This window comes from Gopherus evgoodei, chromosome 5 (assembly GCF_007399415.2).
Source record: "Gopherus evgoodei ecotype Sinaloan lineage chromosome 5, rGopEvg1_v1.p, whole genome shotgun sequence".
NCBI classification, from domain to species: Eukaryota; Metazoa; Chordata; order Testudines; family Testudinidae; genus Gopherus; species Gopherus evgoodei.
Window position 1 is genome coordinate 33041120 of NC_044326.1, and position 20066 is coordinate 33061185.

The 20066-nt window shown below is 41.5% G+C and overlaps 1 long non-coding RNA gene across 1 annotated transcript; it reads left to right on the plus strand.

The window, feature by feature from the left end:
* The first annotated feature begins 690 nt into the window (after positions 1-690).
* On the plus strand, positions 691-11681 carry LOC115651967. The gene is made up of 3 exons (XR_004000503.1): positions 691-779; positions 1074-1078; positions 11671-11681. It is a non-coding gene; the product is annotated as an uncharacterized LOC115651967 (long non-coding RNA).
* Positions 11682-20066: the final 8385 nt, after the last annotated feature.

The window sequence follows — 20066 nt, forward strand, 5'->3', positions numbered from 1 at the left end:
TCCAGCAATGGATCCAGGCACATCCTGTATTATAGGGATACTGGTAATATGAATGACTTCAGGAATTAACTAGCTGATGCTAAGGCATGCTTATATGTTGCACTACTAAGGAGTCTTTTTGGGGTGCAATCCTAAGTATAGATTCTCTCCAGTGCCCTGGCCCTAATATAAATTATACTCATTTAAGGGCTGATTTAATTTGTGACCGTTTATTATCATCTATAAGGTCACACCCCCAACAAGTCCACTTACACCAGTGTGTAATTAACATTGGTGCTAACTTTATGCCAGCTGAGAGTCCCTCCTGTGCCTGCTGGGGCAGAGAAAGTAAATCCTAGTTATTGGATAGAAGTTGCTGGAATAAGAAACTAAACAGTATTTAACCATTGCACTGTCCAGATTAAAATATATTGAAAACCAAACTCTGTCTGAAAAGCATACACCTCTCTATTTCTATTTTATTATGTGTAGCTATAGTAAGACAGGAAACCGTGATTTAACAGTAAACAAAATGTCATGCTATACACTAAACTTGTTAATATAAATAGGCATTAGGCCAAGTAGTTTTCTTTGTTTCTAGTACTTGATATTTTTAATAAGCTGTAAACTCAAATAGGATAATCTTTCCAAAGGTCTAGTTCTCCTAATGCAGTGGTTCTGGACTACGCCCACTGGGGTGCCCTAAGCAGGTTTCAGGGTGTCCACCAAACAGGACCAGCATTAGAGTTGCTGTGGCCCACGGCAGAAAGCCAAAGCCCCACTGCATGGGGCTGAAGCCTGTGGTTCCAAGCCCCGACACCCAGGACAGAAGCAAAAGCCTGAGCTACTTAGCTTCACAAGGTCTCCTGAGACCATGGGCAATTGCCCTGCTTGCTACCCCCAAATGCTGGCCCTGCCTTTTATATGCAGAAAAACAATTGTTATGCACAGGTGGGCTGTGGAGTTTTTATAGCATGTTGAGGGGAGGCTCAAAAAGAAAAAGGTTGAGAACCCCTGTCCTAATGTTGGGCATTTTGTGATAACTTACTGCAAGGATATGATCTAACTAATCATACATTTTCTCAGCCAGTAAGGAGCAGTACATAAAAGATCAGTGTTATGATGACATGTATAGGACACAGCCTAGATGTTATGGTGGTCCTTGCTCGCTATACAACACTGAGAACACAGGGAAACCACAGAGGCACATTCTTCAGGATGATCAGTCCTACAACCTATCCTGAAGGACGATCCCTCACTCTCACAGACTTGGGAGGCAGGCCAGTCCTTGCTTATAGACAGACCCCCAACCTGAAGCAAATACTCACCAGCAACTACACAGCAAAAGCACTAACCCAGGAACCAAACCCTGCAACAAACCCCGGTGCCAACTTTGTCCACATATCTATTCAAGGGACACTATCATAGGACCTAATCACATCGGCCACACCATCAGGGGCTCATTCATCTGCACTTCTACCAAAGTGATATATGCCATCATGTACCAGTGGTCTGTGATGGGATGTTAGATGGGGTGGGATCTGAGTTACTACAGAGAATTCTTTCCTGGGTCCGGGTGGGTGAGTCTTGCCCACATGCTCAGGGTTTAACTGATCACCATATTTGGGGTCGGAAAGGAATTTTCCTCCAGGGCAGATTGGCAGAGGTCCTGGAGGTTTTTTGCCTTTCTCTGCAGCATGGGACTCGGGTCACTTGCTGGAGGATTCTCTGCAGCTTGAGGTCTTCAAACCACAATTTGAGGACTTCAGTAACTCAGACATATGTTAGGGGATTGTTATTGAAGTGGATGGGTGAGATTCTGTGGCCTGCATTGTGAAGGAGGTCAGACTAGATGATCATAATGGTCCCTTCTGACCTTAAAGTCTATGAGTCTATGTACCAGCAATGCCCCTCTGCCATGTACATTGGCCAAACTGGACAGTTTCTGTGCAAAAGAATAAATGGACACAAATAAGACATCAAGAATTATAATATTCAAAAACCAGCAGGTGAACACTTCAGTCTCCCTGGACACTCACTGAAGACTTAAAATTAGGCCTGAATAAAGACTGGAAGTGGATGGGTCACTACAAAAACTAATTTCCCCCTATGTTGATACTCACACCTTCTTGTCAACTGTTTGAAATGGGCCACCTGGATTACATTGAACTCATTAGCACTACAAAAGTGATTTTTCCTCCTTTCTTGTCAATTGTTGAGAATAGCCTACTTCCACCGTAAATGAATTGGCTTGTTAGCACTGACCCCCTCACTTGGTAAGGCAACTCCCATCTTTTCATATGCTGTGTATTTATACTCTACTGTATTTTCCACTCCATGCATCTGATGAAGTGGGTTTTAGCCCACAAAAGCTTATGCCCAAATAAATGTGTTAGTCTCTAAGGTGACACATGGAATCCTCATTGTTTTTGATTTCTAGTGTGGATTTGCAACCTCATACTAGCTCTAATATCATACACAAACCATTTAAAGCCACATGAAACCCTTATTTTTCTTTCCTTTCATTATCTGCTCCCAAGACATACCTGCTCTGAAGGAGCTGCTCTGTTTCTTCTGACTGGCCTCATACGCTCGTTTGCATATTGAAATAAGTGGGCTGTTATGAAAGAACTCTATATCTGTATGTTATAGGCAGGGCAGGTAGCACTGCCCATTATTATACTTGCCTGAAATTTCCCATTATAAGATCCTGTTTCCACTTGTTTATAACTGCCAAATTTTAACTCTTCAGGCTGAAATTTTCCGTGCTGGATGTCTGCTTCAGGCTGAATTTTTCTGGAAAATTTCATCCAAAACAGTTTTCCAATTTTTGAGAGCAAACCAGTGGGCATGGCTGGGGAGGGAAAAGACAGCTCAGATGAGGAGCTGTAAGGGGAAACTAAATCTGACTCAGCAAGAAGACTGGGAATATGAGCAGGGGAGGGAGACTGATGATTGGGCTGGGGGAAGGACTGGGACAGATAGTCCAGAGGAGACAGTGGGACTGGGATGAGAACATTGTGAAATGGAGACATGAGGGGAATGGAGCTAGAAGATGAAGAGCCAGAAATAGAATAGACAGGAGCTGGGGAAAGACAGACTGAAGAGGGAAGGGCAGAAGAGTTTGTGCCCACTGAAACACATTCCCATTCAGAGCTGGGAATGGAACCCAAGACTGAGCCTCATCTTTTGCTGTCAGCAAAAATCTGTGAAACCCTCTGGCAAAGTGTCTCATGGCCCATCTGAGTCTGTGTAGAGGGTGATAGCCTAGTATCGGTATCAGTTATTCTCTTCGCTCAAGAGGCAGAGGTCTTTTGTGTGGTGGTTCTGATGCTGATGACCCATGTGGATGTCAAGGTCATGCCACATAATGGAATTTGGTTTTATTCTTTTCTTTTTTTTTTTTTAAACTGGGAAATTGACAAAAAGACAACTGTAAAAGAACGTTATTAAGGTTGCAAAGTTGAGCAAAAATTAGGAAAATGATGGAAATAAAGTTGTCTGTGAAACTTAATTCAACATCCTTGTATGCATGCATTATGATACAGCCTTTACTTATATGATCTCATATTAATTTTTTCCACAAGATCTCCCACTTCATTCAGGGATGGACCTGCTCTGTGGATGAATCAGGGTCATGTAACGAAAAAGAGGTTTATCTGTAGGATCCCTGCTTCATTTGTTGTAGAATTTGGAAGGTGGTTTGTAAATGAGTCATGGGATTGCAGGAAGAGAGAGAGAGAGATGTTCTCATGTGTAAAGTAGATGAATGCTGCCCTGGAGAACTGGATTCTATCCTTGCTTCAACTACACGGTTTCTATGTGCTACTGGGTAAGTCACTTTAACAAAACTTTTCACAGAAAGTCACTATCTCTGTTCCTCATTTCCTGACTGAGATACTGGAGTTTAATTTGCAGAATTTCTGAACATTCACAACAACTGAAGTCAATGGGAGCTGTGATTTGAATATATTAAGATATAATACTAAGTACTCTGAAAAATCATGTCCTAGATGTCTCAAATTGGGCTCCCAAAATTAGTGGATAATTTGCCCTTAATCACTCTATGACTCCAGTTCCCATCTGTAAAATGGGGATAATACCATCCCTTGCCTCACTGGGGTGCTACAGAGATAAAATAATAAAGGTTTGTGAAGCAGTTGGGCTATAGTGTTGAGCACCATAGAAAGCCAATAGGGAAATTAATAAGTCTCTCTTCAGAGCAGGGATTGGACAGTGTGTAGTAAATAAGGCATAGGGCCACACACAGATCCGTAAGGAGAAAACAAAATATTGAATAGTTGCTCAGTAAGCGAGCACCATCCATCTTTTCCTGTGCACTGAATGAGGAAGCGTTCTTTGGAAAAAATAGTATGTGATCATGTGATTAAAGACTCAGACAGATAACTACCTCAGTCTTAACTCTCATCTTTAACATTACCTATTACTGCAACATATAGACATACCACAGTTGCAGTAATCAGTAGATATTCTAATGTCATTTTTCTTATTAAATCAAATTGGTTTATAATTATTCTGTCTGTCACCTGTACATGGCATTCAAATCAGCACCTTGCATTGTACAGGGTAAATCAACATAGTGAAAGCTGTTGACAACACTTACAATTTTTACAATAACTTGGACATAACCCATTAATTAATATGCACACAGTGAAGTTTTGGTTTGTGATAGCTTTATCACAAATCAGTCTAATTAGCGTTACGATATTGGGGGGCGCAGTTTTTTGCTTATAACTTTATTGGAAATAAGAAAACTGATGTGAGGGACTGAAACCTATGTCTCCTATCTCCCAGATTATTGATCTGGCCACTGGGCTATAGAGTTATTCCAATTCTAGCTCTCTGGTGCAATGAATGTTTAATTATTTATATGCAGTGGAACAGCTTCAACAGAATAGATGGAGATCTCAGGAAAAGGTTCCTAACTGTAAGAACAGTAGGGCAATGGAGTCGATTGCCTAGGGAGGTGATGGAAGTGCCTTTGCTGAAGGTCTTCCACAATCAGATAATGGCCAAAGCCTTCCAAAGAAGGCTGGATAACCATCTGGCTTGGATGGTTTAGACACAACAAATCCTGCATCTTGGCAGGGGTTAGATTAGATTACCTTTGCAGTTCCTTCTAATCCTAGGTTTCTGTGAGAAACACCCACCCCAGAATAGCCAATAGCCAGTAGTTAAGGCACTCAGCCAGAGGGGACCCAAATTCAAATCCTAATTCCACATCAGCTAGAGTGAAAATCAACCCCAATTCTCTCACATCCAGGGTGAGTGCCACATCCCTCTCTCAGCGCTTCCTACTGCCTGGTTTAGACAACTTCCCATCAAATTGTCACAGGCCTCTTTTCCAAACAAATGCTCCAGTTCCACATCTGTGTTCATAACACCCTTATGATACAGTCAGAAACCTTTAATGAATGTTCAGATCTGAACTATAGTAATGCAAATTCCCTGCCTTGTCATGATCTTAAAACAAGGAGGTCCCCATGGTACGGAGACTGTAAGTCAAGCACTCCCTGTGTGCTGGCCAGTGAGGAGCAAACAAATCTGCTAGTAATAGATGTTCTTTTAAGTGTGCCTTCAAGAGGATGCCCTGAGTGAACTTTTTAAGCCATGTCAAAGAAGAGTAGACATATACTCCAGGTCATCAGCTGGTGTAAATCAGATGGCATAGCTCCACGGATATCCATTAATCAGCACCTGAGCTTCAGGATATTAGAATATGTTTTTATGAGGTAGAGAATATTGTTATCCACCCTTTACCAGTCTAGCCTATTTAGATTGTAAGATCATTGATGTGGGAATGATCTCTTTCTAGGAGTATGTACAGCACCTAACGCAAAGGGGCTCTTTGAGTTATCTTTGCTGGGACCTCTAGGTCATACTGTAATACAAATCATCAGTAATAATTGAACCTCAAGGTAGTTTCCTAGATTCTTTTTTAAGTGCTGTGGTTTCATACAGGAGAAGTTAATAGATTTACAATGGGACACTGGCCAGCAATTAATTGTACTGTACATAATATGCTAAATTCACCACAGTTTTTCTCATTGTGTAAATGTTATAATGCTGAATTCAATGCACTGTAATATATAGGCTAGGGCTGCTTTCTACTAACACCTAACTTTCCCATGAAGCAAGCACTGATGTAACTCATGGGTAGACCCCCATCATCATCTTCATCTTTCACATTCATAGTGCCCCACCTAGTGTTTTAAACTGCCCTTAAGATATTACCCTCCATGCAAGAAGCGGGGTTGGATTTTAACAGAAGGAAAGAGGGTGCACAGCACAATCTAGAAGCCAGATAGAACCTACCATCTTTTCCATCAAGATATGCAAAAATCCAAAGGAGAAGAAAGGGAAGAATAGAGGTCTGACAGTGTTAGGACTTAAAGGAATATCACTGGCAGAAAATGAGGTAAGAATTTATAATATAATGAATATTTGATGTTGCAAAGTTAATGAACACACACTCCTGATGCTCCTTAAGTGCCGCAACCTAGCAGATATAATTCCATATTTTTTATGTGTAGCAGTAAAGCTTTTGACAGCTAGACAGAATCCTTGCAAAATATGCTTTGAACCCTGAGATAATTTATATCATTAAAGCATGGACTTTGATAGAAATTTAAGGAGTACCATAGTATGCACACTTCACATAGCCAAATATTACATATCTGCAAAGATGCAATCCTTGCAAAACAACTAGAAGATGTAAGGGTTTGTATAAAGACCAAGGGAAATCAATAACCATAAGATTACCATGATTACCTGTATACATTACTAAAGTGTCTAATAAATTATCCACAAGTGCTTTTCAATAGCACAGAGAAGACAGACATGTAATGATGTCTCATTTCCCTATCTAGATAACAAAAGTAGCTGATGTGTGTGTTACAGCATTTTAAAACAATTATTTAAGAATGCTGCTGTTTTGCTTTCTTCTCCTATCAGATTTAATTCAGCTTTCAACTCAGAAAAACACATGCACTTATTCTAAATTTCCTAGGGAGAGAAGAATTAGAGTTTGTAATGATCAGATGTGGTAACAGCACATAGAGGACCATAATTCATTAGCAATATCCTACAGTGAGCTGGATCTTTAAGAAGAGTGCAGATCCAGGCCCATTTGTTTCTTCCTTGGTATTTTCAGTGATTATGTGACCTGACTGAGAAGGGTCATGTGACTGAGGAGCAGAAGGAAGAATATTTAAGCAGGAATATTTAAAGCTGCTGGTGGTTTAATGAGAAAAGAGGATTGGAGAGAGCAGGCTGTGCTTATGAGATGCCCTGATGCAGCCAAGGGAAGAGACCTGCAAGAAGGGACTGTGGTAGGTAGTAGCTTCTGGATGAGAAAGCAGAGAAGAGGCCAGAATGGGTGGCTGCTCCTCTGTATAGTCTGTGGTAGAAGGTGGGATTAGGCTCCCCAGTGCCTGAGCTATTCTACCTTGGAGTTTGTGAGTGAATGACCATGATAACATTTGACTAAGGAGAGATGGGAAGTCCCAAGAGAAGAGACTATTTATCTGGTTTAGGGGATTTTGTGTTGGATTCTTGGTGATTCTAGAAAAGGAGAAGTTTGCTTTGGCTGGAGGACCAAAGCAGCCTTCTAAGCTAATTTAGAGCGTGCTCTGTGGACCACTGTGAGAATGACAAGACCTTTTTGGCCAAATTACGCAACAGAGACATGGCTCTGTAATATTTCACACAGGAAACAGTTAACTTTGGTCTTAATCTTCTTCCAGTCAGTGTCAGTCCAATAAGCAAAGCCTTCTCAAAACAAGATCTCTACCTGCAGTACCTACAGTCTGAGGCAAGTGATGTTTCTGATCAGTGCCACTGTGCAGAGTCCTCCCTTGCCGGAGTTCCAAAGGGTAGGGTGCCAGCTTCCTTCAAAAATTTTCCAAAGCAAGCACTTGGAGCACAGCAACCTACAAACACCTAGGGTCTCAAGTGGTAGCTGAAAACTTTTATATCAGGAAGGGCACCTGCTACTTCAATAAGCTAATGCTACTATGACTATAGGAAAAATAGCCTCCACATGTAGCTATTTGCTGTCCTCCCACTGGGCAATAATATAAAGAGAATAGTAAATATAGCACGATTTCCATGCAGGGAACCAGTGATAACAAACCTAGAGGAAGAATATTTGACATGGATCTGAGAATAATTATGTCCCATTGCAAAGAGAGGCCTAAATTTGAAACTTTGGAAGGTACAGGGCTGGAGAAGTCAAAACCTGTAGACGCACACAACGTTACCTCTATTGCTAATCTCAAAGGCTTTGGTCCTGCTCTTGTTGAAGTCTTTAGTAAAGCTCCCATTTATTGCTTTGTTGTAGGATCAGAGCCAAGGAGGAGACTATATATTTAACACATGATTAGCTCCATGATGTAGAAGCTTCCAAAATGTTCAAATCTGGGTGCCTTAAATTAGACCCATATTTAAGGACCTAAATAAAAGTGCCCAGGTTTTCAGAGGTACTTATTTTGTGTTACGAAGTGACTAATTGCTTAGCATTTCTGAAAAATTGTCTCTTATTTAAATTCTCTATATATGGATTTAGAAGACAAATTTTAGATATGATGTTTACAAAAAAATTTCTCTGGACTGTAGAGGAGAAGAGCTAATGATATTAACTGTAACCTACTGTCTAAGGAACTGGTTTATATTTGGAAGAATCCATGAGTGCTGTAGAAGTAGAGGTTTCCAAGCCTGCTGAGAAAATAGTGGTATTTCCCCCAACTCACATAGATGCAGTTACCATTCCTGTGAATTTCCTCAGTACTAAACATCCTTCACAGGTTTTAAGGAGTTACACAGCTTTCATATAGGCTGGAGAGCCATATTAAAATAGAGTAATGCAGTCAGTAGTAGCTTTAAAATATCCTTCTTAGTAACATGAAGGTTATACGCTTCTTCACAAAGGACATCAATCAGATATTGGCCAAAGTGTGAGAATAATATACCCCTTTAAATGCATATGTTAATAATATCAGAGATATACTCAAATCAAAGAAATCTGAGATTTAGTATCATCCTGGCTTGAACTAGGTCAGATTGGGTTGGCAAATTGGTACCCTTCTTGAGACTCCCATCTTGTTCTTTAGTCTCCCAGCTTTCATTTAAAGAAATAAATGTTTCTACCACTTATGGGTTTTTTTATAAAACTGTAAAAATGAACTGGGTGTGAACCAATACAGTGAAGTCCCCCTGAGTTTGCAAACAGCCTAAAGCAAAAGTTTTGAGGTATGAAGTACATGCATCTATCTGTATGTGCTGTTAGCACCGATGCCCCATGATGATTAAACTGTTAATATTTGTAGTGTATAGAAGTTGGGTAGTATCTCTTTAAATAATATGTGAGCTTTCTAGTAACCCTCACTATTTTCTGCCTTCCTGAAGCCACAAGAACCATGCCAAAGCTGCACTGTATGTGTGTAGCTATGCCTTGTGTGCTCTATGTGTTTAGTAAACTCAGTTATTTGGATCCAAGTGCCCATGTGGTTCCTTCAACTTAAGCAAGTAGTGTAAAGCATAAAAGACATGTAGCTCCTTCCCTCCCACAGCCCAAGTTGTGGTTCAAGCCTTCTCCCTGGTGCTTGCTATGTAGAGTGGCTTCTTCCCTCTCCTCACATGGGTTGGATCCAGGGTTCTTTTTCCGATGCCTCCACACAAAGTGACTCCTCTCTGTGCCCAAGACACAAGGTGTGCTCTCCTATACTAAGGGCAACAGTATAAAACCCACTACACAAGAAACAATAAAGTACACCGATACAAACCCCAGCAAAGAAATGACACACTCAGAAATAATGATGTAACATAGAGGAACTTTATTGGGAGACGGAAAATAGGATCTTGGGAAGGACAGGATTAGGGTTAACTAATAAGTACTAAACATTAAGGAATCAACCTATTCCCCACCTCCCACATTTTTCCCAACCCTAAGTTCCTTCCCTGGCATCTTCACAAGCAGATGGCTACTGAAAATTAGTCCGGAGGCAAGTGCTACTGTTCTGTGAATATTGGACAGCTTAAACCAGAAGGGTTCCCTTCTTGTGTCTTTGCCCCTGAGTGGGGCTGCATCCTCTCCTGGCTTGTTGGTCTGGAGTCCTGTGGAGGTCGTGGCTGGCTCTCAGTAGACCACACTAAGTCACATCTCTGCCACTTTGGATGTTGGTCTTTGCAAGGCTGGAAGAACCTGACTCACGCACTAGATCCCACAGCAGTTCAAAGACTCCCTTTGTGGGGAGTGGAGTTAATCAGGGATTCCCTCAGCTGTTCCGCTTCTCTTTCAGCTCCCTAGCTCAAAACTGAAACTTGTCTCTTGTCTCTGAGTCATGCTGTCCTCTCCCACTAGGGGTGCTGAGCACCCCAAGCTCGTCATTGTCCAGATCATAGGATTTCCAGCCCTCAGGGATTGGCCTGGAGTCTCCATGAATTGGATGTATTCCTGGAGGCTTGGAAACCTCTACTTCTACAGCACTCATGAATTCCTCCAAACATAAACCAGTTTCTTAGACAGTAGGTTACAATTAGTTCTTCTCCTCTACAGTCCAGAGAAAAAAAATTGTAAACCTCAAATCTAAAATTTGTCTTCCAAATCCATACATAGGTGCCGAGGTGCTAAGCAACTACTCACTTCACAACATGAAATAAGACTATGTTTTCAAAGGTTGTGTATGTCTGTGGGGATGCTGCAGTTGGGACTTGGAAGGTAAGTGCGGGTGCTGGAGCTGCCAGGAGCCCAGGGCAGAGCCAGAGCCAGGTAGCTTGTCCATCCTTACAGTAGAGCCAACAGTTGGGAGCAGGAGACAGGCACAAGGAGGGAGAAGCAGGGATGGAGCAGGGTATGGGAGAGTCACCTCTTCTCCTGTGGGTCTCTCCCATCTTCCTCCTTGCTCCTCCCACTCAGGCAGTAATAAGGAGGCTCCTGTCCTCTGTACCTATTTCCCCTCCCTCTTTCAACCCTTGGGGACCAAAGAGCCTCATTACCCAATTGGGCATGGGGGACACATTGCTCATTCAGATAATCAGGATTTTTGGTTAGTTGAAATTCAGACTTCACCTGTACATGGCACAATGGTAAACAAAGGGAAACTAAACTGAAATGCATCCCAGAATGTGCCCCCAATTAGACTAGCAGTCTGCATGCCATGTAAAATCCGCCAACGTGCCATCGTTGGCATGTGTGCCATAGGTTGCCAATCCTCACTGTTAGGTGACGTAGTTGTGCCATTAACCCACTAAGATTTGAACACTGCCTTCTTCAACCCACCAGAAAATGTAACTGAATACCACTGCCCTCAAGACTCAGTCTGGCATTCCAGATACAATAGTATTATTGACTATTTCACAGCTGATCAAAGCATGTAAGAGAGGGAGGGATGATCATATTATAAAGATTTGCACAATCTGCTGTGAATGCTGGCTCATTCTGGCATCACAAATGCATGGTGCTCAGGAGAGTACTACTGCTTATTTTTTCCCTGCTCTCTCTCCCAGGAAGGAGGAGGGGCCCCACAGCTCCCCCCACAACTACACCCCCCACCAGAGGATTTAGCAGCAGGAGCTAGGGCTGTCCCATTCATCTCCCAACTGCCTGGAAGAATCTAGACTCCATCTCCCCTAGCAAGTGGTAACAGGAATCTCATCTCTCCTAAGCAGCAGACCTGTGGGGTTCTAGTCTTCTCTGGTTGTTGATATGGGTCCAAGTAGCTTCCTCTCTGTTTCTCTACTGGCTGTCTGCAGACTCAGGAAGACATCACTACTTCAGTTACATCTGGGTCAAGTTTTCAAACTTTTCTTTGCAGTCATGAGGGCTAGAAGTATAACTTGTTTTAATTAAAGCTTACATATCATATAACCCTGGCATCTACACATGTCACTGTGCCTTAGTTGGTGCAGGAAGCAGGGATGACATAGGACTGGAACCTAGCAGAGAACGCACACTATCTATCTGGGAGATTAGCACAATCTACTCTGAGTAGAACCTTGTGAGCAGAGTTTGGGAGAGTACCACTGCTTTTATTTTCCCAGTCTAAGTATGGCAGCATAGCCAGCACCAGCCCATCATTATAAGGACTGCAAACTGCACCTTCCAGCCATTTCTGTATTGTTTTCAATTGACAGCGGTTTATGTCAAAGAGTGGACTCTAAACAAACCCAGCAAAGCCCTGTTGCAAAGTGAGAGAGAGTGCCTGTTTGCCTCTCTCTGCTTCTTAAACCAAGGGGCTAATGAGAAATATAGTACAGCAAACAATTGTGAACTGCTTACCGCTACAGACTGACAGTAGAAAAATACTGTGACAAACTCTTTGGAAAGTCCAAAACCCGTTACGGAGAAGCTTAATAATTGCACAGAAAGGCACTTTTTCCTGAGCTCTTCCATCCAAGGAAGTGCAATTTTAATCTAGATCAGATCACATAGTCCCGTTGTGCTCTCCTGTTAAAATGCTTCATAGGTGCAAATTATATACCAAAAGATGCAAGAGCCCTATTTAATGGAAAACCTAGACATACACAACCTTTGAAAACCTAGCCTGTAGTGAGCATTTGCTGTTGGGAAAGGTTTGTTAATATATTTTTATTTACTTTCATTTAATTTTTAAGAAAACAAAAATTGGAGCCTGATTTTAAAAGGCATTGTCATCAATATTTGCCTTCAAGAAAATTTATGAGAAAATCTATCTTGTCCTGGTAATCTGATATCTCTTGGATGAAAGAAGTCACTGATTACCTTATCTAAATGAAATAGACCATGTATATAAATAACTAGGTATGCCTCGAACATATAAAACAGCCCCAAACTTCAAACAATCATAATATAAAGCAGCGATTTTTGGTACTCATTGGGGGAGAAGTGAGGATATGCCTCATCTGATATAGAGGGTTCAAACTGAGCTTGCAAGAAAAGTGAAAGTTAACATGACAAAGCCATAGTACTGACTACAGGTTAAAACAACAAGGCGTCCTTGTGGCACCTTAAAGACTAACAAATTTATTTGGGCATAAGCTTTCATGGGCTAGAACCCCCTTCATCAGATGCATGGAGTGGAAAATACAGTAGCAGGTATATTTATATATAGTACATGGAAAGATGGGAGTTGCCTTACCAGGTGTAATTCCTGATGTCAGATATTACAACATTCAAAAACCAATAGGAGAATACTTCAGCCTCCCTAGTCACTCAATAACAGACTTAGAAGTGGCAATTTTTAACAAAAAAACTTCAAAAACAGACTCCAACGTGAAACAGCAGAACTGGAATTAATTTGCAAATTGGACACCATCAAAGTAGGCCTGAATAAAGACTGGGAGTGGATGAGTCATTACAAAACCTAATTTTCCCATACTAATTTCCCCGTACTGTTATTCACACCTTCTTGTCAACTGTTTCAAATGGGCCACCCCATTATCACTACAAAAGTGATTTTTCCTCCCTTGGTATTCTACTGATAATTAAAGTGTCTCCTAGACTGACCCACCACCTGGTAAGGCAACTCTCATCTTTTCATGTACTATGTATAAATATACCTGCTACTGTATTTTCCACTCCATGCATCTGATGAAGTGGGTTCTAGTTCACAAAAGCTTATGCCAAAATAAAGTTGTTAGTCTCTAAGGTGCCACAAGGACTTCTAGTTGTTTTTGCTGATTCAGATTAACACGGCTACCACTCTGAAACCTGACAAAAGGTTGTTTATCCTAAAACACAGTGATGAATGAACTTTGGAGGACCAAAATGTTCAGAAATTCAGACCTCATTTCAAGATCTCCTTTCTCCTTCCTGTACCCATTGTTCCATCATATCACAGCCATATTCCTTACCCTTCCCCCAAATCAATATTTTCCCTCCATTAAACATCTCTTTTCAGCCTACAATAAGGCTATGACTGCCACTGTCCCTTGTGTGCTCCAACCAGGTGCTTTATTGAGAAGCTATGGGAGTAGAATCCATTTGCATGACCTTGAACCTTTGCATGTCAAGCGCCTCAACTTTCTCCTGGTTTGTACAGTACAGTCTGATGGATAGAACCAAGGAAACACAATTTTCATGGTTATGAAAAGCCACTGTATTAAAAATTAAACAAGGATGATACCTCACAAAGTAATAATTAATTTGCAAATATTTGTGCAGAAGCTGAAAGTGTGATATGAGTGTATTGTAATAACTGTGCTGTAAAACCATAATGAAAAAATTATCACCCCCCTCCTCTCTCTCTGTACTGGTGTCTAAACATGACCATAAATTCATGTCTGCAACTCTGATAAAATCAAATGAAAAGTAGCCACACAGATTATTGTTCAGATATAAATGACATTGAATTCACTGGCTTACTGTTGTGCTACACATTTCTCTTTTAAGTGGGAAAAGATTCATTTTTTGTATAAAGTTTTCTTGAACAGTTTCATTTTTGTGAAGAGAATATCTTGGATTAAAACTACATCCCAGTGAGGCTCCCATTGATTTTAGTGGAGTTACACTAGAGAAGAATTTTGTGGAATTTAAAATTCCATTTAGAGTTAACATTTCAGTGAGTAATATACTTGTACAAGTAACTCTTGCAAAAGAACATTGAAACTGAAGATATTAAGATAAATGTAAACATTTCAGATTAGATTTGTAGCAGCCCTCAGTGGGAATTTGGTCAGTCCTCTTTCTTTTAATTGACCTGAACTGTTAACCTTTAATTATTGAGTTATTATTCTGAGTAGAAATTACAGTGGTCATTTTCTCTGTGATTAACTTAGAAAATCATGAACAACTAGACTAGAACTTGTGTATTTGTGTCTGGATCGTATGGAAATAGCTCACTCAAACTGGAATATCAAGTTATATCACCTAGCTGAGGTCAGACTAAGAGGTCTTTTTATTCCCTATCAATATGGGAGTGGGGGAAGATGCCTGACATTAATCAATGGAGAAAATGAATTATCTTATGAAGATTTATAAGTATCTCAATATGCAATTGCCTTGTTTAGTCAAGGTATTGGGTCAAATTGTTTAAATCATCTTCCCTTTTTGTGGTGGAGTTTTCATGTGCAAAATATCCACTTGTAAATCTGGATATTTACACTTGCACTTCTAGCCACTTAATTACAGATGCAAAAATGCAAATACAAATTTTGAACTCACTCCTAGTGTTGTATAATATGTAAGAATAACATGAGTGGACTTAATGACAAGCTCAGCTCAGGCAGTTTGAAAATATTTGCTTCACTAGAAGAAGGGACTCTTTATTTTATTAATTTATTTTAAAGTGTGTCTAGTTTCACCTGTAGTAGTGAAATAAAAATGTCACAAAAAAGTCTCATGTCTTTCCTTGGCGCTGCCCCCGCACTCCTCACACACCTCACCAGTAAATTTGTTTATCTGTTCTCATAGACCCTAATCCTGAATTCCTTAGTCAGGCAGAACTCTCATTGACACCACTGGGAATTTAGCCTGAGAATGGATTGTATGATCTGGCCTGAAACAACCTGCAGCAAATTTTCAGTCTTGAAAGATCATATTCTTTCTACTCAGACAAAATATCAAAGGTGACCTAACTGGATCAAGTGCCTGACTACATATCTATTAAAGTCAGCTGGAAGACCCATAAATTTCAGTGGAGTTTGGGTCAGGCCCCAAATAACGAAGCTCTTGCTCTGGGCAAACTCACATTGACTTCAACAGAAGTTGGATGTCAGTAAGGGTTGAGTAATAAGGACCTCATGTTTTGGCTCTCCTGTAAGCCTACTCCTACCCCTACTGAACATATAGCCCAGTGAACTTATGAACTTATGGCTCTTTGAGTTCACTGAAACTAGGACAAGGTCCAAATTAATGTAAACGGTAAAGTTCTTTGTAATTTTAATTCACCTTAGGAAAAAGTACTGCAGTATTCTACAGGAGAGATCCAAAACTTAGAGATCTGTTGAACTTACAACAGTGACACTGTAGTACTGCTGTAGAATGAAAAGAGCTTTAAAATGAAGATTGAGCCCATCTGATCAGACAATGATTTGTTGAATAATGGAAACTAAATCCTTCCTTCCAGTTCCATGCCAGAGAAGCTGACGTACTGTTCTGAAATAGAACAAAGGAAACAAATTGGAACTATCCAATTGTACAATACTTTTGAGCTACAATTTTGTGAAGCCTTACAGTAATTTAACACATGTCATGGAGCACTTGGAAATGTAATAAAAATCCTGTTTATTACCAATGCCGCTTTGGGCCAAAGCATTTTTGTGAGACTCATCTGATCCTTATAGTCGATGACCTTAGAATCTGTCTCCATCAGAAAGAACAAGAAGATTTATTGTTCTAGGGATTTTGTAAGCACTGCAATATAGTTCCATAGGCATATGTGTGTGTATTGTTTAGTAGAACTCAGACTGCGATGTGCCCTGAAAGGAGCCATCGGTAGATCTCACCCTTCTGTGTGGAAGATAGGAGAGTGTCACCTCCACACTACAGTTTTCCCCTCCTTCCTCAAATGGATACCCTCTGCTGGGGTGAAGATACACAGAGTGGAGAGGGCTGGGTGAGGGCAAGGGAAGTACTGCAATATCATCCCCTGCTTTCCTCCTGGATTTCTGCACTGAAATACAGGTGGCAGGTTATACAGCTGAGAGACTCCCTCTCTCTGGGTCTGCCTGAATGATCCAGGTAAGGACAGTATGACTCCTTTTGAAGCCATTTGCAGGTAGGAAGGTGGGCAAGTGGGATGGCTTCTGTCTCAGCACTAATGAGTGTTCCATCTCCCAGAGATCATAAAATTATAGAAAACTCGGGTTGGAAGAGACCTCAAGAGGTCATCTAGTCCAACCCCTTGCTCAAAGAAGGACCAATCCCAACTAAATCATCCCAGCCAGGGCTTTGTCGAGCAGGCCTTAAAAACCTCTAAGGATGGAGATTCCACCACCTCCCTGGGTAATCCTTTCCAGGGCTTCACCACCCTCTTAGTGAAATAGTTTTTCCTAATATCCAGCCTATACCTCCTCCACTGCAACTTGAGACCATTGCTCCTTGTTCTGTCACCTGCCACCGCTGAGAAGAAGCTGAGCTCCATCCTCTTTGGTACCCCCCTTCAGGTAGTTGAAGGCTGCTATCAAATCCCCCCTCACTCTTCTCTTCTGCAGACTAAACAAGCCCAGTTCCCTCAGCCTTTCCTCGTAAGTCATGTACCCCAACCCCCTGATCATTTTCATTGCCCTCCACTGGGCTCTTTCAAATTTGTCCACATCCTTTCTGTACTGGGGGGCCCAAAACTGAATGCAATACTCCAGATGGGCCTCACCAGTGCCAAATAGAGGGGAATAATCACTTCCCTCGATCTGCTGGCAATGCTCCTACTAATGCTGTCCAATATGCTGTTAGCATCCTTGGCAACAAGGGCATGCTGCTGACTCATATCCATCTTTTCATCCACTGTAATCCCTAAATCCTTTTCTGCAGAACTGCTGCTTTGCCAGTCGGTCCCCAGCCTGTAACGGTGCATGGATTCTTCCGTCCCAAGTGCAGAACTCTGTACTTGTCCTTGTTGAAACGCATCAGATTTCTTTTGGCTCAATCCTCCAATTTGTCTAAGTCACTCTGGACCCTATACCTACCCTCCAGTGTATCTACCTCCCCCCAGTTTAGTGTCATCTGCGAACTTGCTGAGGGTGCAAACAATCCCATCATCCAGATTATTAATAAAGATGTTGAACAAAACCGGCCCCAGGATCAACCCATGGGGTACTCTGCTTGATACCGGCTGCCAACTAGACATCAAGCCGTTGATCACTACCCATTAAGCCTGACAATCTAGCCAGCTTTCTATCCACCTTATAGTCCATTTATCCAATCCATACTTTTTACTTGCTGGCAAGAATACTGTGGGAGACCATATCAAAAGTTTTGCTAAAGTCAAGATATTTCACGTCCACTGCTTTCCCCCTATACACAGAGCCAGTTATCTCATCATAAAAGGCAATCAGGTTGGTCAAATATGACTTGCCCTTGGTGAATCCATGTTGACCGTTCCTGATCACGTTCCTCTCCAAGTGCTTCAAATGGTTTCCTTGAGGACCTGGTCCATGATTTTTCCAGGGACTGAGGTGAGGCTGACTGGTCTGTAGTTCCCCAGATTCTCCTTCCTTTTTTTTAAAGATGGGCACTGTATTTGCCTTTTTCTAATCATCCTGGACCTTCCCCGATCGCCATGAGTTTTCAAAGATAATGGCCAATGGCTCTGCAATCACATCCACCAATTCCCTCAACACCTTTGGATCCATTAGATCTGGATCCATGGACTTGTGCATGTCCAGCTTTTCTAAATAGTCTCTTTGTTACCTATGAGAATGCTTGAAGTCAAACTCTGAGAGTTTAATGTCTTGGAATTTCCTGACCTCTGATCCCCCTCTCTGGAATATTTTTACGGAGCAGGGGTTGGGCTTCAAATATTAGGCCCGGTCTACACTAAAAAGTTAGGTTGATCCAGCTACATTGCTCAGAAGTATTAAAAATACAAACCCCTGAGTGATGTCGGTAAACCAGCCTAACCTCCAGTGTAGACAGAGATGGATTACCTTCACCAACAGAACCCCTTCTGTCAGTGTAGATAGTGTCTGCCCTGAAGCACTACAGTGGCACAGCTGCAGTGCTGGAGCTGTGTCACTCTAGCATTTCAAGCATAGCATTACAAGCCTTAGCTGTGAAAAGATAAATACCACAACAATGGGAAAACTCTTGAGGGAGGGATCTGGGGAAGGAAAAGCTTCATTAACTTCCCTCACAGAACTTTCTCTAAATTCTGCTGTCAGAGTATTGTAGTTCTGCTGCCCTTATCCCAGCACACCCACCTGTGTAACAAGCAGGAGTAATTGACCTCAAATTGTATGTCTTAGCTGTTCTACCTGACTTCTGGTCTGCATGACTCCAGAAGAGCATGATAGGGCAGATGTCTTTGAAACCCCCTTAATGAGGGCTTGCAATGTGGATCAGGCTGTACACATCAGTCAATACAGTTTCTATTTGAGGGGTGGATGAGATGATGTGCATCCCCTCTGTCCTTTATTATCCCATGCCACATGCACCTAGATCATATGGCCAGTCCTCTGTAAGTCCAGGAAAAATGGAGAAAAGTGCTCTGGATGCATCCAAGTTCTATCCATCTATCTGGAGAGACAAGGTGGATGAGGTAATTAATGTCTTTTACTGAACCAGCTTCTGTTGGTGGAAGGGGCAAGCTTTCAGGCTTCACAGAGCTCTTCTGCAGGTCTCTTTGGTGAAAGAAACAAGAGTGTTCAAGCCAAATAAAAAGTGGGACAGATTGTTGAGCATATGAGGTTCACAAGTTGTAGCAGACCACTTAAAATTAAGTGGGCAATTAAATCTCATGCAACTGTAAGACAATGGAGAGTTGGTAAGCAGCAGGGTGTGTTAGAAGTTGTTTTAATGGGCCATCAAACCATTGTCTCTGTTAAGTCTGTGGTTTTTAGTATCCAGCAGAGTTATGAATTTAAATTCTCAGATTCACCTTTTGGAGGTGTTTATGCAAGTTTCCTTTGAGGAAGAGGTGAGAGGTCAGATATGGAGTGATTGCTTCGTGAAAAATGTTTACCCATGGCTGATAGGATATTTTTGTCTTTTTTTTTAAAATTTTCTGTGTGAGTTCATTTGAGGGTGTGGCGATTGTCTGTTTTCACCCACATAGTTGCTGTGGGGCAGTTGATGCACTGGATGAGCTGCATGTGCTGTGGATCTACTGATCATCATAACAATGGAGATATATCTGCAGGTTTTGCATCTGTTCTTATGGCAGGGTCTGGTGCTGCTTTGAGTTGGTGGGTCCTGATCTGTGGGGAGCTTGCTTCTGATGATGAGCTTCTTAAGGTTGGGATGTTGTTTGAAGGCCACAAGAGGGGGTTCAGAAAAGATTTCTTTCAGGGTGTGATCCCCATCAGGTATTAACAGTGCATCCATCTATATAGTCACTTATCTGGGCCCCTTAACCATAGTACCTGAACAATTCTCATCTATTTAAAGATAGCGATAGCAATATCTTGTGGAAGTGAGTTCCAAAGTCTTGGTT